The sequence below is a fragment of the Astyanax mexicanus genome, chromosome 22 (genome assembly GCF_023375975.1).
Source record: "Astyanax mexicanus isolate ESR-SI-001 chromosome 22, AstMex3_surface, whole genome shotgun sequence".
NCBI classification, from domain to species: domain Eukaryota; kingdom Metazoa; phylum Chordata; class Actinopteri; order Characiformes; family Acestrorhamphidae; genus Astyanax; species Astyanax mexicanus.
Window position 1 is genome coordinate 24,629,715 of NC_064429.1, and position 17,273 is coordinate 24,646,987.

Below are 17,273 nucleotides of genomic sequence, written 5' to 3' on the forward strand. Positions count from 1 at the left end.
TTAAAAGACAGGCAGGCCGGCAGGTTAAGGTTATCAGCAGTGGTAGGGCCGTGCCATATCGTATTATTTACAATAATATCACTAGAATGTTTTAAAATGTTGGTATGCTATGGTAACTGTGGTATGCTATTTTGAAAGCAGACTATTTTGTAGGGATGCACAAAATATTTGGCAACCGAAAATATTTGGGAACAGAAAATATTTGGCAATTAAAAATATTCGGCTAAAAATGGCAAACCAAGCATTTTCGGTGTTCGCACGAAAAATGACTCTTTACTGAAGTGTTTCTTTTACTAAACATTTAGAGTACCACTGCTGAGGTAGTTTATGACTAAAACTGCACTTTTACGGTACATTTACATTTAGAATAGCATTACTCAGTAGCTTTCTAGTTAAACATGTGACTAGAATATGAGCAAATTGAATACAAAAATGAAATAACCCAAAAAAAAAAAAAAAAAAAAAAAAAAAACATGTTTATTTTTCAGTCTTCAGCCTTTAACCAAATGGTTAAATTTGCTCTGTTTCGGTTTCAGACTAAACTTTCCATGGTAGTGTTTTCCTACTAATTGTTTTCCTAATCACTGTAAAGCTTTAAGCTTTGTTTTTGGTTAATTGTTTGTTTGAAGTTATTTTGCATGCAATGAATATTGAATAAAGCACTTCATCATTGTTCTACATATTTTTGTTACTTTATATAGGGTTGAGCGATATGGCCCTAAAATTATATCACAATATTTTAGGGTACTTTTGCCAATGACAAAACTATTTAGAAATATTCTTTTGACTCAAAATAAAACATTATTTTATGTAATTCAAACAGTTTCAATCAAAATAAACAAATCTGTAAAATGTTGTCCATTTTTTAAACAACAGTAACTTAACAAGAAAAAAAAAAGAATATGTAACAAAATTTAATAACTTAATAAAAAAGGTTATGTAACAAAAATTAAGTGTAGACTGCACTTCTAGTGCATGTATATGAACTGCAAACATAAACAAGCATACAAAAATACATTTAAAGTAATTAGCAAAACAACACAGAATATCATTAATATCACAATATGGATGTTTAAAATCATACTACTGTAATTTATCTTGGGACATTATTATTAATATTTTATACAAAATCGGTCTTGGTACCAGGGCTGGACAGTAATTAAAAATTAATATACCCTTTTAGGGTTTTTAGTTCATATTAAAGAACATCGTTATTGCAAAAAAAAAAAAAACCTTAATCATGATATAACACCCACCCCTTATCAGCAGCAGAGGAAGAAATCTTGGCAGCTGTGATGAATTTCATAAATCTCAAAAAATCTAACTGTTGCAAAAAGGGCTGAATGAGCTGCACTTGTTTCTGGCCTAGTTAAACACTGATTCCCACATTTAAAAAAATAGAGGAAAAAAGAAATAAACTTTATATAAAGCTGTGTGTCGGAGAAGAGTGGGCGTCAGCAATGCCTTCGTGTATTTGCATGTGGCTGTTATCGTACGTGTTAATTGGGTCAGTGGCTCTCAGCATGCAAATAAATGTTCATAGCTGAGTTGCTGCAGTAGATTTTATGCAAACTATCTTGTGCCAGTTTAGGTACCACTCACTCAGTGCCAAAACCAGCATATGAGTCATGTGGTTTTCTTCCTTCTGTCTGCAACCTCACGGTCAAATTCTGTTAGAACCGAGAGAAGCCAAGACTAGACTCATCTCATGAGATATTCAGAGCTACTGTATAATGGCAGTCAAAAGTTTTAGAACACCCCCAATTTCTTCAGCAATACAGTGGCAGGGCTGTTTGAGGCAGGAAAGCCTGGATTTCTTGTTGTGTCATCTTATGCTTTGGGTATGGTATACAACTTTTAAAGTCCTTATTATTAGACGATTATTATAAAAGACTGGGTATTACACACACACACTTCCCCATTGAGTTATGTTGATATTTGGACTGAAAGGTCCATGTTGTGGGTAAGAGCAGGACAAATGCTGTTGGTTTTTGAAGTAAGCAGGGCAAAATTGAGCTCTTGCAGACCTTTAAATGGAGGTGAGTGACACACTATATTGAGGTCTACCCTACATACAGCATGGATGTTGGATTCCATGCCACCTTAGCTAAATGGTGCTTGTAAAATTAATTGGCTATTAATGAGACAAGTTCAGATTAATGGTTAATTTATGTTTTTATGGTTTTGTCAATGCATTGTCTATGGTGTAACCTGTGCGAGCGCCCTATGCAGCTATCAGAATTTATACTTCTGCATGGTACTGCATGGTATCTGCTTCTTTGCAGTTTAAATCATGAAGGAGGGATTTTGTGGGAGGTTTAGTACCCTATCTGCACCATAGTTACATTTCTGGGAAAGTGTGTGTTAAACTACAGAATAAGAGTCTGCCTCGACGTGGAGGGAACGTGTAGGCTGCAGTGTAGAAGTAGTATAAATTGGCCTTTAATCGCTGACCAGTATATGAGCATTTGAGATATAATGATAATATAAAAAACATAGCATAACAAAGCCTTCATACTCTTTTAAAGTGGCATTCTGTATTATTTTGTTTGTAAACTGAAAGCAGAAGCATTTCTGAGTGGAGAAGGGACAAAATATTGTGTTTAATGGTAACTGTGTGCTGAAACGACCATCCCTGCTAAGCCTAATATATTCATTCTAAAAACTGGGGTGTCGGATCACTTTTCACAGGAGTTTCTCTGGCCATGTCACACGTCTTTACGTACTTACGTCACATGTACAGCCTCTAAAAGAGGATCGGGCTCAGTTTTAATCTCAAGAGTTTTATTGAACGCGAGCGGCTGGTGGAGCAATGGAGACTTCAGAAGGGGAAACTCAGAGCTCAGTAGCTCATTCACTCAAAGTAAAAACAAAGAAATGTAGGAGTGAAATTTCTGATTGTATGCTCTCTTTATCTCTGTCTGACTGGAACATAACCTGGAATCGGATCCATCTGCTCTGAAAGGAGACCGCATCACACCCACCCAGTTTAAAATTATTCTTCCACATGATCGATGCAATTACCCATTCTTACCAGAGAGGGCCTTTAAAGACAACAATGTGTAATTAATTAAAGTTTTGGAAATATATGCTTTTATCTTCATCTACTGCCGTCCAGACTGTGTGTATGGAGTTACACACAGTTATTGGAGCAGGTGACAGGACTACAGCTGCTTCTGACACTGCTGTCCTGAAATCCTCATCTCCCATGGCCAGGCTGAAGCGCTCTCAGGTAACTCCCAGAGCGGCGGCCATGTTGTGTCAGCATTGATGTGTATTGACTGAGGACTGGGGAGTTTACTCCTCTCGCTGGCAAAGCTCAATCTTTCATCCTGCTTAACTGCCGCTGGCCGGGTGTCAGACAGCTCTTCGTGTCCTTTCGCTTTCGGACGGCCGACAGGTGACGGATGAGAGGCTACTGAAAACAACGGCCATCGCCCGAGTTCCTACGTCCAGGCTAGACTAAACATCTCCATCTATCCATCATACGCTGACAGTCATAACGGTGGAACGCTCATTCCGCTTCATGATGATTCAAACGCCGCCATTCATAAATCCTCCGCCAACTCGGCTTCCTGTTGCCGCGATGCATCATTACGACTCTATTCTTCTGGAGGGCTTCCTGTGGAGGCCTGGGTGTTCTGACAGGTTTGGACATCAAGAACCCCATTTAGGCAATTAGCAGCCTCCACGGAAAGCTCTCCAGTCTGAGAGAGAGAAATCACTCGGGATGATGTATGTTTAGACAGAATAACCATCTAGATTTAATGATGAAGAACCACATGAGCGCTATAAAGACCTGTCCTTCCAACAGATTATGTAATACCCGATGGCAATATTATTAACATATAATTACCAACTGGGCTAACTACTATACTTCTGAATGATTTATAACGGTGAGTACAGACTGCATTAACTGAAGAAATGCTTGTTGTAGGATCTAAAACTAAGTGCAACTAACTTTCTCACAGTACTTACAGTATATTTTTTATATGGCCATAGATAATACAGGTTAGGTTATACAGATTACTAGAGTTAGGGTGCACAACTGGAATCAACCAATTCCTACAGATGCTAGTTCTCAACATACATCGTCACTCATCTAATCATGGACAGTCCGCCCCCTCTACAACACCTGAGTACTGAATAGTCTGAGCAGTTTTTACATAGTTGCTCTGCTTGTAAACATACTCACTCAATTGTATGTTCACTTCAGCGAAGTTTACACAGCGAAGTATTGCCAACTCCTCTTGTGTACTGAGCGTTTACCTTCTTCACTCGCGTCTGACTGGTTTGAATGAATCTTCAACATCTATTGCCTGTTTTTTAAATATTTTTTTTTACTTTTTTTTTTTTTTTTTTACCTTTGACCCTGTTTTGACCATGTCTGTACTATTGGCTTCCTTGATTTTGACATGGCTTGACTTTTTCATGGCTTGAGAAACTTCTATTGTTTTGAATATACGAGCATATGGTTTGTGTACCACATGTTAAATATTGCACAACTGTAGATAAAAACCTGTAGATTTAATTTAGTTTTTGCTATACTGTGACAGTTTTCTTATTATTGGATTTTTTTTTGGATTTTGGATGTCACAAATTTGAGGTACATTTTAAAATGCTTTCTATTTCAGACAGCGCAACTGTTCATTTTCTTGTATACGAACACACAAGTAAACATAATTGAACATAATGAGGTTGGCAAAAGATATATTGAGATAAATTCCATATTATGTAAAGTAAATTGATAATGTAATTGTTGTGACAGACCCATTTCTGTATTTTTGTTCAAAGCGGATACATATACAGTATGTATAAAAAAAAGACATTTAATAACAATAGTTTTATTTGCTCACTGAGTTCCCTATAAACTCCCAAACAGAGGCCCTCTCAGACTCCTTCAAGCCACAGTATCAATCAGATCTGAGTTTATGTAACAATAACCCCTGTCTGGCCTAGCAGCCAAGCCAACTGCCAGCTAATTGTGTAAGACTACAGTCTGCTCATAAACCGGTTTATTATTTTCACAAATATGCCCGAGGCGGATTCCGGGCTCTCCTGCTGCAGCGCATGAAAGGGTTTGGAGTCGGCAGCGTAGCCTCTGGCTGCCTCGGAAGGGAACAGATTCAGACGGCTGTCCTCGAGGGCCTTTATTCGCCGATCTGCTCTGGCCTCTTTTTGAGGAGCATCTCAATTAGGACGATCACAGCTTTGTGTAGCAATTATCTGAACGTACATTCACTGCGCCGTGCACACAAAAAAAAACAGCCCTTAATTGGCGCAGTCGTGACGCAGGGGCTCAGCCAGGCAATGCACGCTTTGTGCTTTAGTAGGTTGCACAAAAAAAAATATGGAGGAGCTTAACAAGCGTGGAAAACACACAGTGCAACATTTAGGCAAGAAATCACAGCTGTGAAATCTGAATGCAGTATGAACTGAATGAATCATCCATGTATTCCATGTTCCACACTCATTACAGCATGTAAAGATCTGCACAACACTGAGCACTACTGAAGGTATTTTTATATAGACAGAAAGCACATTCTATGAATTTTTTAAAGATGATACTATATGAGAATTTATTTGAATGATTTTTCATTACTACATATACATGACCATTTTCAGATGTCCATAGTAACAAACAATATTTTTATCTAAAATATCCCAAAATAAATATTTTTTAAATTATATTTGATCATTTTCTTCTGAATAATACGAATTATAAAGCTCCAGAAAAAAAAATAAGAGACCACTTCTAAATGAGCAGTTTTTCAGATTTTCTACTCATAGGTTTATGTTTTTTAAAAAATGAGCAAAAACACATATTAACTGCTTTAAATTTTTGCACCAGGACAGGCATAAGTTTACCCAAAAGCAGTGTAAAAAGACTGGTGGAGAGCATGCCAAGATGCATGAAAGCTATGAATAAAAATAAAAAAATATTTCTGCACTCCTCCTGAGATAACATATTATTAGTATTGTTGCTGTTGTTTTTAAAATGAGTACAAACTGTTTTCTGTGTATTATTAGAGGTCTGAAAGCACTGCATCTTCTGCCCTGGTTAGCAGCGCTAGCCAGCCGCGTTTAGAAGCACTAGCCAGCCGCAGTTAGCATGGCTAGTCAGCCGCAGTTAGCAGGGCTAGCAAGCCGCAGTTAGCAGGGCTAGCAAGCCGCAGTTAGCAGGGCTAGCAAGCCGCAGTTAGCAGGGCTAGCCAGTCGCGGTTAGCAGGGCTAGCCAGCCACGGTTAGCAGGGCTAGCCAGCCACAGTTAGCAGCACTAGCCAGCCCCGGTTGGCATCACCCCAGTTAGCAGTGCTAGTCAGCCATGGCTAGCAGGGCTAGCCAGCCACGTTTAGCACTGGTAAATGCCGCATTAAAGGATCTTGAGTCCTTTATAGCCCCTTAAAGTCAGGAAAATACATATTAATTATGCATTACTTATTTATGCAGATGAACATAGCTTTCATACTATGTTATTTGGTCTTTTTAAAAAGCGTTAGCTCCTGCTGAAAGTTGTAAAATCTGCAATGTGTAAAATGACTCGGCTATATATACTGCCTGAGAGGAAAGTGACAATTAGGCCGATTAGGTAAGCAGACTAGCAGGGTGCACTCCTCCCTGGGCCTGGGTGTCACACACACACACTGAGAGTGTGAAAAGATTCCACCCAGTAACACAGACCCTTTTAAGGAGATGAACGGAGTGCGCCGAGGCAGACTCGCGAGAAGAAAACACACACACACACACAGCCAAGGCAAACAGACACATGCTCACACTTTACTCTAGCGCATTAATAAACACTGTGCAGTGTTCACTTTTTCAAAACCACAATGAGATACAAAATTCACTATTCTTAACTTCAGCAATTTTCAGTTCTTTATTAAAGAACCAGAATCATGAGATGACATGATTTTGATGCCTTTTTAAAATCTGACACAGCCTGTAACCATTGCTTCAGCACAATTCACTCAACAGTCTGTACTAACCTAGCTGAAAAAAATGCATTTTTAAATGTTTTTTAACTGTTTTGGCAATGTAACAATCACAAATAACACATTTGCATATGTGACCTTCAGTAGTGTAGCTCCGCCTATTCATGCTAATTAGCTTGCCAGTTGGGAGCACAAGTGGGAGAGGTGCTCCGTTTTGTGTGCCGAATATTAGACAGCATGCTGGCTGTTTGTGAAGCACAAAAGTTCCATTTGTTAGAACTTTATTTGACCCTGTGCCTCTGCTGCACCAGACTTCGTTTATTGTTGCACTTGCCGGGGAGCATCCCATTTAAAAAATCTATAGTTTGAAAGCAATTTTTTTATGTTTAGTGATAAAGTAGCTTTAGAAGTTATAAGGAGTGTTTCAATGTTTCAGCCTGGCCTGATAATTGTATGAGCCACAACGCAAAGCTAATCAGAACAGAATTCATAGAACTAAAGTGTACAGTATGTGCATAAAAACAGCTGAACATCCAACAAACCCCACATTCAGAGCTGCAGATGGCTGTTAACTGGACAAGCCGAGGACATAAAAATATTCAAAACCGAAAACAAAACAGGAAGCTGTCGTACAACCAAGAAGCCACGACTGCATTCAGTACTTGTCTCATTACATTCTATTCACTGCGAGTGGCATCAATGGGACGCCAGTAGACTTGTCAATTACAAGCCCGATTCAGAATATTCAGAAGCTCTTTAGAAGGGAACGTTCTGGAAGGAGGCTGGCAGGAGAATAGCCAGCTCACCCCCTGGGTGGAAGGGGAAGTGACTGCATTCCCCCTCACCAGCGATCCGCCTCTCCGGAGTGGCAGGGCTGACAGCTCTCTCAGAGAAGCCAAACAAATGCCTGGAAGTCCTCCACTCTACACGCTCAATTCATCTCCCAAGCCGCAGTTGTTCGGGACAGACCTCAGCGGCCGTAAATCCCATCCATTACATATTCAAAACTGCTGCCTTTGACCGGCTAAATACAGTATACGATACGTCCAAGGTCGAATAGGAACACATAATCCTCCACCGCCTGTGTGAGCCTGTGACGTTGGTTGGTTCAGACATGACTACCACATACCATTGGTGCTGTCCATGATTATATTCCCTTGTATTTTTTTTGGAACTAAAGCTTGAAACTGATGGGGCAGAACTGTCGACACGGATGAGGACACGACCTGGAGTCCGGTCTGGGAAAGACCACAAGTGACCAAATGCTGGAAGCTAATGACTGGCCCTGCTTGAGGATGCGAACTCAGCAAAGAACATCTGTGAAAAATATCAACTGGACCTAGATCTCCATATGCAATACCTAAAGTTTTTGAACAGCTTTAAACTCCTGCACATTACAGATCAGTTACCTTACAGAGGATCAGTTACCCCTAGTAGTAATACAAGGGACACTTAACAGTTTCGCAATATTGACTTTTATGGCAGGGCTTGCACCTTGCTTTTTATAGCAAAACATTGCTCAACCACACACAGCAAGAGTTTCCAAGAATAGTCTTCAGTAGATTGCAACACTTCTTTGGTCAATCAATCAAATACACCTGAAAAAGCGACAATTGTTCACACCTGAACAAAAACTGAATCAAGGCTCATATATTTGTTACACTGTACTACATACACTACGTCTGACATGGTCTTTAATAAGGTTTTGGTTAATGTACCTACATCCTGTTGTCATTACCTATGTGGGCTTCATCTCCCGATACTCAACAATGGTTGGTTTAATATTGTGTCCCATGACTTTAGCTTTCATGTTGCATGGAAGCTAAAGAACGCTTCATGCTGCTGACCTATGGAACATGCATGCTGAGCCTAATGCATTAAATGTGGATGCAGTTTCTGCTACAGTTTATTTTCTCTGTAAGCATGGACAATTCTAGCCAGAAGCTGCCAGTCACAATCATTACCATCCACTGCACTGTCCACTGAGGGTGGTAATGCCTTCTATGATGTATTCCCTTCCATGTATAAAATCCCTTACATCTGGCACCCAATATTGGGCCACTGTCAAAACTGTGATAATTCATGTCAGTTTTCCAGGAGCACAATGCGCTAGGGCAAGTATTAAGGCATTAAAACCAGCAAGATCAGCTTAAGCAGCAATATTAGAAACTTAGGATTACTTTAACTTTACCTCATTTTTACTACTTTCTAAGTTCTTTTTTTTTTCTTCTCTTTTTTAATAGGCGATGATAGCCTGCCTCAAATTCTTGTAATTAGTATGAAAATATGAGCCACCCATAGGTATCTACAAGTACCTATAGTTTGTTTGCTTTGTTCTAAATCATAATGAGTTTGATTGTTTTATCACACCTAGCTGGGTCAAATCAAGGTCAGATATTATTCTTGCCACAAATGAATCCCTTCAGAGCTGATTTGAGAACCCTGCATTTTTTATCTGCATGCAAATGCAATTACTGTGTTCACACCTGCACCAAACTAACCTGAGAAGTAACCTGATTTAAATCTGAAACAACTGGAATAAAAGTGCAAGTCAAGTGTGAAAGACCCTCTAAACTGCAAAAAACCTAAACAAAAGTTCAGTTTAATCCAGACGCTAGACACATCTCACACCAGCTATTTTGGTTCAGACCAAACAGTCCAAAGTCCAAAGGTCTGGACCAAACAAACCAAGTAGGTGAAAACTGGTTTCTCAAGACTGTTCTCCTAACCCAAAGCCTCAGCTATAACAACATTTTTGTCCAATCAGTGTGCCTGCTTAGCAGACCCATCTAGTTATCCTATAACAAACCCGATGGTGCAGAACAATCTATCTGGATCTCCTGCACTGTATGAATATCCTGATGCCACTCCCTTTCTTCTTCATGTCTTTTAGTTTCCAATGTGGTGTCAAGTGCAATGTCATTCAATAGACAAAGCCTTCCTCTACCTCCCTTGTTTGGCTTCCTCTTTGCACAGTAACTAATGCATTACTGTCAAGCCTGATTTTTCTTATCTAAGGAGAGATAGGAATTTAAACCACAGTGTGGAAAACAAAATGGCTGGAGTCAAAAAAAAATGAGATTGTCCTCCACCTCCTCCTCCTCCTCCTCCTCCTTCTCCTCTGTGTCTCGCTGCCAAAAGGTGTTCTTGCTCTGATACTCAGTTTGGAACGGCTGCCAAAAATGAGGTTTGTCCTTGGATATCTTCCCCTCTTCCTTTGTCTCCTGTCAGGACTTGGCTGTCCTCCAGCGAAACTAGCCCCGGCCAGAAACAGAGGGAGATCTATTCACACACATAAACATCACTTTGGATTTGTGCTTTATTCAAACAGCAATAGTGTTCCTCCTGTGGAAAAATGCAAATGTGCTCTATATGTAGAGGTGCAGCGATTACTCAACATAATCGACAGTGTTGATTATAAGAAACTAACAAATTTCAGTGTTGAGTAATTATAATTTGCAACTGTAATGAGCTACACAAACAGAATCATATATATTTATATATGTGTGTGTGTGTGTGAACTGAATGAGTAAGCAGCCCTTAATCTCTCCGCCATTGCGATACACACACACACAACACATTGCAGGGCTCCAGACTAACACGCCCCACCACCCCAAATGTCCATGCTGTAGAAAGCAGTTATGAGCAGTTTTTGAAGAGACTGCATGATGGTTAAACTATGTCTGGAAGTTTTCCTGTTGCTTAAGACAGAGTTTGTTTATCAATAAAGTCCAGCCTTTCAACATAAATCCAAACAGCTTGCTGTTAAGATTGCAAAAAGAGGAGAGTCAATGTGGCACTAGAGATGGAAAGTCCATAAAGGAAATAATTGTGGTTGATGGATCGACATGTCAATCAACTGTGGAGATTCAAAAGTGGCAACAGGAATTTCTCACAACAGTGCCTCACAAAACCAGGAAAAAATACCAACAACATGTAATAGAAATTGGGATGGCTGACAGAAGGCTTTGGGTTGGTTCTGGGACAGTTGAAAAAAATGCAGAGTCCTGCATTGAAACGTCTTCAGGGCCTTTAAAGGGCATTAAAATCTTACATTCAACTGTTTCTCACTTTTTGAGGGAAAACTAGGATCAGGATCTGTATACACACAGCAAGCAGAGTTGGAGGCAATTGCAGAAATAATCATTGACTAACCAAAAAGTAATCTACAGATCAGTCAACTACCAAAATAATCTTTGATATGGGCCAAATTCTCGTAATAAATGTATTTATTCTGAAAGATTGTGACTCTCTGAGCTTTTGAAGAACTAACAATTTCTTCAGAGATGATAATGAGGGTGATGGGCAAAATGTGGCTCTTCTAACCTACAGTCCACAGAGAACATACCAGCCACAGAATCTCTGCATACAACCACATTATGCATGCCCAAGACGACACATCTGTTTAAAATCTCCGTCTCAAACAGCGCTACAGAAATGTGAGGGTGGTCATCACTGTCACTAATGGCCCCCGCATCGTCCCAGTGCTGGCAAAGCTGATGCAAGTCAGAAAGTCCTGTTGTCATGGCAACTAAAGTTATGGGAAACAATGTTAAGTCATTTTTATGCATGCCTCGGTCCTGCCCTGGGCTAATACATACCATTAGTCTCCCTTTCCAAGACTATGGAGAGCATGGCTTATAAAGTCTGAGTTAGGTTCAACTGAATGAATGGTACGAATGAGGTAATCGAACAAGGTAATCGAGATAATCATGGGGTGCAGGTGTTCTTTAAATTACCACACATATGAGTTTTTCAAGGTTTTTAAATAGCTTGTCAACACTTACTGAATTCCCCCAAGCAGAACTATCTATCTGGTCCATTAACCACAACCAAGCCAAAGGTACCGTAGTGCCGGGACAAATTAATACATGTAATACAACAGCTGTTAACCTGCTTAACATCACTGTAAACATGATCCTCAACCACATTTATATGATGTTCATATTCATGTTACCAAACCCGCTACACAACAAAAGGTGGCATGATGCCACTTCATTTGTGATTGCAAATCTATTGAAATCTTTGACCAAAACAGCATATTCTGACACCATTTACAACAGAGATATGCCATGTATACACAGAGAAATATCCATTATCCATCTGCGATATCAGTTTCAACATTGCAATCTTGAATATAGACTGATACCAGTCTGATAAATTATAAATTCTGGATTGGAAACCTGAATCCGATCCAGCCATTTAAACAGATATGCCATCTCTACACAGAAGAGCAACTGGCACATTTACATTCTTACCAAATCCGTCCTCCTACACTAACCAGCAGATTTGCATTGAAAAGGCTATGTGGAGTTGCCAGGTAGATTACAACCCTCTTCTTTTGACAATCCCTCTGTGACAATGTGTCAGCTTTTGTTTAATATCACTTAATAAAACCAGTGAAAGCAGCAGTGGCAGCAGGGAAAGATGTGTCAACAGACATGATGATGGCTGTGAGAACCAGTCATACTATCACATGCATGAAACCATGTCCACTTTAGCTTAGGTGGGATTTCAATCAATCAAACTAACAACAGAGGCTGCGTCCAAAACCACAAACCACTCACTCGCTGTACTGAATATACTCTAGTGGAATAAATAGTACAGTTCTAGTGTGCTATACTAGGCACCACGTGTTTTGTGGTACTTTACTCTGTGGACAGGGATTAAGTCATAGTAAACTATATTTTCATTTCAGGTGAAAATCACCATCCTGTCTAAGACTAGGCTTAATCCCTGGTAATGACATATTATGACATACTATTGTGGAGACTGTTGGGGTCAGTATGTGGTTTGGGATGCTATAGTGATACTAAAGTACTAGAAATAGTATTTCCTCAGCAGTAGCTTTTAAAGCCTATTTTGTAGCAGTACAGTGTCTATGTCTACAATATAAATGTTTGGTTGTTGACAGTCGTACTGAAAAAAAATTGAATAAGGCCTAGCTATACATAAAACAGTTAGATAATTACATACAGTTTACAACCATGTGTGTTAGCATCCTACACCAGGATTAAGCCTAGTCATAGTAGGTTATGTTTTCCTTTCAGAGGAAAATCTCCATGCTAAATCCCTGTGACATAATATGACATATACTACTTTGGAGACTGTTGTGGTGTGTGGTTTAAGATGCTAGTAATAGTATTTTATCACTACTAGCCTATAAGCCTATTTGTTAGCATTTCACTCATTAGTACAGTAGCTGTATGTATATTATAAATGTGTAGTTTGGGACACAGCCATACTGAAATAATGTTAAATGTTGAAGGTCTAGCTACAGATACAGCAAAAACAACAATAACATGTACAGGCTTGTGTATTAGCATGCTATACTGGAGCAACGTCAATAGCTTAAATATGAAATGAAGCACACTGTGTCTTGGTGTCTGATAACCAAGGAAAGCACTAGCTACAGATAAGTTCATCTTCTGACTGAAAATTAGACTATCTCAAAACCTCCCACGCAGTTCCTCTTGGTTTCAGACTAAACACGCATGGCCTGAGGGTGAGGAGGGTGAGGAGGCCGTGGAGTCGAAGCCCACGCGGTTTGGCTCGTAGTGGAAACGGCTCGGTTTAGCGTTGGCTGGCCGCCTACCCGTCTCTCTCAGCGGGGGAACCAAAGCGTAAAGACGGTAAATTCCGAGGAGCCAGCCTGTACAACACCAGGGCCTTCATGGAGGAGGCCAAATTGGAAGTTTTCTCCCATTTTCTCCCATGTAAAAAGTTAGTAAGGTACTGTTACCTACAAAATGTTCCAATTCTCAACCTCCAAGTCTACATAACAAGGGACTATGAAGACTGGCTAGTTCTAGTAACTTCACCACCACTAATAAGTCAAAATTTTCACCTCAAAACTTTGCTATTTCAAACAATTTCTTCAAAGTGGATATATAAACACTTTTAACACACGTTATGCATTTTTCTTCATTTTGCCCTTTTTTAAACAAGAAGCAGTGCTGTGTTAAAAAAAAATATGTTTAGCAGTGGTGGGCAACATTGTGGACAATATTTTATCAAATTATGATCAATTGACATTGGTTCTTTCTGGGTCACAAGTAATCATAAAAATGCTCCCACGCTGCCCTCTAACAAAGCTCTCAGAAGCTATGTTTGGGTAGTGCACCTCTTGGTGAAAGATTATTGTTGACTGCTAGATATGCCTCTACAAAGAAGTCAAAGCAGATATTTTACCTTTTTCTCAGCATCAATGAACTAAAAGAGCAGAAAGGCTGTTCAGGCTGTTTAGCCTTCATATGCAGTTGTGTAGTGAATTTCAAACCTGGAACCATATCATCTTTAGCGACAAACACAGGTACTGCTTGGTATGTGCCAACAGTAAGGGCAAAGCTAGGTTAGAGTATGAAGGCCTAGTGGTGGATGCTGCACCACCTGCTGGTGTGATGATCTGGGAGAGCCATCGCATAGGCATATGACAGTCTGTCACTATTAGCTAGTAGTGATACAAGGGACACCACCAGCTCACAGGAATATCTTCATCAGATTGCAACAGTTTGCTGGCCTAGGATTTAACAACAATCAAGCTTTCACAGAACAAGCTAGTGAGATGCCAACTTGGGCAACCTATAAGTGTGCATGATCCACAAACCCAGATGCAACATTTTATTTTTTGCCAATAAGTGCATTCATATATAAATAACTGTACTAGCTGAATATGGGACCAGGGGTGTGCCCTATTGAATATTCATTTCATTGTAAGTGTATTCTTACCATTTTTGTTTTTCACATTTAATGCGAAAACAAAAAAAAAACTCTATAAAGCAATATTATTTTATTAGGGCCATATAGTATATTTATGGGATAGTATTTGAATAACATTAGCATTTTTAAAGAATCTACAACTACTTCTACATGTTCTACAAGTTACATTTTGTCTAATAATATCGTGATAGTATCGTGTGCAGAAAAAGAAAAATATCGTCTTCAATATCGCGATACTGTATTCCTAGTCAACATATTGCCCAGCCCTGAGTGTGGGGTAGCGTTAGCCAGCAACTCACCCATTTCCGAAGCTGCTGGTCACGCAGTTAAAAGAAAATCCATCCAGTGACATGAAGACGATCAACAGCGGGACCAGGGGCAAGTTTGCAATCCGTCAAACTGAGCGATGCATTTGGGAAAATAATGAAAAAGACGGAGTTTATCGGCGAAAAATGGCGTCAAGCGAAATCTGCGATCAGATTAAGCGGGAGAAAAACGCCAAACAGTCGGTAAGAGGAAAGGTAACGCTGGAAAAAACCGTAACGTAGATGCAGAAACGCTGCGCAGAAGCGATTTAAGCAGAAATCAACAAAAAAACGCGCTTTTTGCTTAAAAGCGTGTGTAGATAGATATGGAGCTGAAGCTGCAGAAAACCCCGCCGTCTCTCTGCTCACAGAACTGCATTGCTTCTCTCGCTCTCTCTCTCTCTCTCTCTGAAATCCCAGACTCTTGCTGTGTGTGTGTGTGTGTGTGTGTGTGTGTGTGTTTGGAAAGGGGAGGGGGTAGTTTGGGGGCTGGATCGAGCCTTTTCCACTGCGGAGGATAAAAAAAAACACGCGCGTTAGTGTAGTAGGTTTGTATGTATCCTTTAGCCGGCTGTAATGTCCTGTCCTGTAGAGTCCCGCTTAATTCTCAAAACAGCAGAAAAAAATATTTAAAAGTCTATACTGCTTAAAAAATCTTCTCTGATATTTCATTTCTTCCTTTCACAACCGATTTAACTCTTCCCAAAAAACTCCGTCTGTGCCAAAAAAAATCAACAATGTCACGCAGTTTTGCTTAGTTTTTCCATAATTTCTCCTTTTTTCCCTTGATAACGATCTCTCCCAGAAACGCGCACTCGATTCTGGTAACAGCACGAGTGCATTGCTGGGTGGCGTGATTATAATTTTCTATCCCACCTCTTTTCAGACAAGCCCCGCCCTTTCTGCGATTTGATTCGCCGGAGTCTCACTGGCTACGCTCTGATTGGATGGTAGTGTGGACGACTCAGCGCCGTATATCTCTCAATACAGTCCTGGACTCAGCCAATCCCAGCGCGGGAGGCCCGCTCGTGAGTCCAACTATTAGCCAATCCCAGCAAGAAAGGCGGGACAAGCAGCAAAACGGGTGCGAATTAGCTGGCGGCTCGTGGCGGCTCAGTGTGGCCCTCTACCCGCCAACACCGGATCAGCAGCTCCCGCACTTCAGTCAGCAGCTTAAGGTGTTACTGCGAGCTAATTTCCACAGTTTTCTCTGATTCTGTCACAAAAAAACAGCACTGAGCTGATTCAGTTCAATGATTCTATTATAAAGCAGGTTCTGTCATTTTATAAGAGTTTATTAATAAATTACTGTAAAATCAAATAGTGTCTGTAATGTAATTCTTAGTGTAACACATCCCAAAATCCCACAGTTTCAAGATAGATTGTAGTTTTTTGTTCCAAAGATTTTACAACCTTTGTGTGTATGTCACAATGACAAAAAACATTAATAACACCCAGCCATTCAAATGGGAAACCACAAAAAACTGACAACTATCTGAGAGATCATAGCAACTACCTAGCAACCACTTAGCAACACCATAGCAACCACATCACTGTGGCAGAGCAATGATCTAGCATCACCCACCCTAACAACCTTATTAACACCATGGCAATTACCACGGATAACATAGCAACCAGTTAGCAACACCATACCATAGAAACTACATATGATACCACAGCAACCACCTAGTAACCCCTTAATTTTTTGTAGACAATGTAACAGTTTAATTTTAATCTAAAAGTTAAACAGTTTTTTTATGATACATTTATGATGAAGTGGTGAAAATGTACATATAGGCCATTGTGAGGCAAAAAGCAGTTGTGTCTATAATGTGTCTAAATGTTGTTGTGAATAGTACAAAAAATGGCTATATTTGGTGGCTCATGGCACAAAAATACCCTGTGTGGGCCTGCCATGATAATTATGGAACAATTGCATTACTATGTTCTTATAGTATCATTATATTAGTGGTATACAATAGTCTTAAAATGACAGCAAAATTTTGTATCGCCATTATTTCTGGGACAATCTTTTACCTTTTTTAATAATCCAATAAAAATCAGCCTAAACCTATGCCTGTCAACTAACTTAACCAGCTTCCACTGTTTAAGCTTTTCTTTTAAATGTAGTTTTCTATAGAGTTTAATCATGCCCATTTAACCAATCATAGGTTTTACTGTAGAATAATGAATAGGAGTAGCTCACTAAGGTAGCAGAAGCTGGATGATGTAATACTGCTAACTCTTATTCAGTATCTATATAATCATTGCCATTATTGTTATACTTATCGTGTCAACTGTAAACTATAATTTGTAG

The 17,273-nt window shown here is 39.7% G+C and overlaps 1 protein-coding gene across 1 annotated transcript in view; it reads right to left on the minus strand.

The window, feature by feature from the left end:
* The window catches only part of setbp1 (SET binding protein 1), a 77,811-nt gene extending 62,031 nt beyond the window's left edge, over window positions 1–15,780 (minus strand). Inside the window, exon 1 of the mRNA XM_007243948.4 lies at window positions 14,951–15,780. The gene's annotated coding sequence lies outside the window, so the exon portion shown is untranslated. The remainder of the gene's footprint in view (window positions 1–14,950) is intronic.
* Between the last annotated feature and the right edge of the window lie 1,493 nt (window positions 15,781–17,273).